Source organism: Kryptolebias marmoratus, linkage group LG1 (genome assembly GCF_001649575.2).
Source record: "Kryptolebias marmoratus isolate JLee-2015 linkage group LG1, ASM164957v2, whole genome shotgun sequence".
Taxonomy (NCBI): Eukaryota; Metazoa; Chordata; class Actinopteri; order Cyprinodontiformes; family Rivulidae; genus Kryptolebias; species Kryptolebias marmoratus.
In genome coordinates, this window is record NC_051430.1 from 33,457,220 (window position 1) to 33,459,519 (window position 2,300).

The window sequence follows — 2,300 nt, forward strand, 5'->3', positions numbered from 1 at the left end:
GTGACGGTTAATCATAGTTCAAGAATTTTTAAGATGCACAGCAACTGTGCAAAAACTACAAGTGGTTTCTGGTTCCCCTCTGGTTTTAAATCGGGTTTGATGAACCACTGGCTCTAAGCAGAGCTGTTTCTATGGAAGGCAATTTTCTAAATCAAGACTGAAATTATTAGTAATAGTAATAGTAATTATTTGGTTGAGACAGATCCAGGTTGGGTTTTTTTGAGTAAGAGTTCAACTACAGCATGTTTAATAAAACCAGGGACAGAGCCAGTTAAAAGGGACAGATTTAGAATATCTAAAACGTATAGGGGAACTTTTAAAAACAGAGAGGTCAGTAGGATGTCTAAAGGTCTTGAAGATGGCTTCATACTTTTACAAAGGCACAGATGTCTTGGAAAGTAACAGGTGAAAATGAAGACCAGGAATAATTTTGTTTAAAGAGATTAATTGTGGAAAATGAGCAATTCTGGAGTTTTTAGTATTTTATTTAAAAATAACAGCAAGTTCTCTAAAATGTAACCTGTGAACCTCCATCTTTGTGGTCTTCCAAAGTTTTTTAGTTGTTTAAAAAATCTTTAAAACCACATATATATTTATGAATCCAAGGGCTGTGCTTATTTGGAGGCATAAAAATAGTTTAAAATGAACTCTTTTATCTGAAATAAAACAACACTAATTATTAAAGGATTGATGACACAGTTTGGATGTTCACCCTGAACCAAATCTCTATTAGTAATGTGGGTTGAAAAATGCACCTTTTTGTTGTTAAAAACAAAACCAACATTTAATTTGACATAAAAAAAAGATACAGCTGTGGACAGTCATATGAACCTCTTCAACACATGTGTCCTCAATGTATTTTAGAGTAATTATACAGTTTTTCTTATCTTTTATTATTTCAAAGTTATGTTGGAACTTTGGGCAGTAGCTGCATTGGCACCCTTCAAAAGAATGCATATAAAATCTAGTTTCATATCAATTAATACGGTGCCATTGAATGTACTATAATAACTATTATTATTATCACAGATGTTAAGATGTCTTGATGTAATTTTGGGACTGTATTGCCCACCCAAAGTTTACTCAAAACAATGTTAAATGTGTCTATGTTTCTGTTGGGGATGGCAAAATTCAGAAATTTCTTATATTCCAAGAAAACTTGCGTCTTCCTCTTGAGTCAACCTCTTATAGTACTTACCACCAGAAACCACGGTTTCACTTCTGCTGAGGTATTTTGTAAAGGTCACTTCTCTTTTTGCACTTCTTGTTTTTGCATGTTAGGTCTGTATTATCCTGTATCACACAAAAAAACTTTGTGGGAAACATCAGGGTTTCTACATATTTGTTTTTAAAAGATTCAAAGGAAGGAATGTGTGTCCTCCTGCCAGCTTGTTTAATGTGTACAAACTATACCCTTTGTGTTTCCATTTACAGGAGAAAAAACTACTTATTAGTAACAAAATATTAATATTTTGTTACGTTGTGCAATTTCAATAGCATGCTTACTTCATTGGAGACCATAATTACTGTAGTTACACAATAATCTTACATAAACAAATGTTTCCTCATGAAGACACTGAAGGAGAAAAGTTGGCTAAATACAGTTTTGCTATTGCATGTTTTTCCATTTATCATACTCTGTACCAGGGGCGTCACTAGGTTTTAAGGACAAGGGGGGCTTAGCCCCCAGGAGATGCACAGGATGTGAGCAAACGTAGTGGGCGAGAACAAAATTTCTCAAACAGCTAACAAAACCTTAGTTGCTTTTCCACATTTTTGGACACATTTAACAGATACCTTACTGTGTAAACGTTTTTAAATGCCAGCTAATGTACACTAATGTTTGGTGCTGGTGTATACCCAGTTATGAAGTCTAACTGTGACTTTATATATTATATAAAATCTCTCAGTTATTCCACAGCACTGATTTAGATTAACTGACACAAGAATGTGTCAGGATCTGAACAGTACCCAAGTGAGCAGTTTGGCCACAGACAGACGCAGAAACCAGCGGGTAACGGTAAGTGAATTTATTTACAGTGTAACGAGTATTTACAGGAGGAAACCGGAGCCAGGACCTGAGGAGCAGAGAATGAAGGCGAGTATGGGATCGGTGAGGAGAGAAACAGCAGGTATGGCACAGATAATGTTCCTGGGGATGGTTCTTACTGAACAGGTCCACGTCCTGAACACAGAAGGGATGACGAGATCGATCCTTGTCCAGCGGTGGTCCGGTGTAGGTCCCAGAGAGCGGGGTCCAGGTGAGGTGAGCATTTCCCAGGTGCAGGTAAGGTGATGAT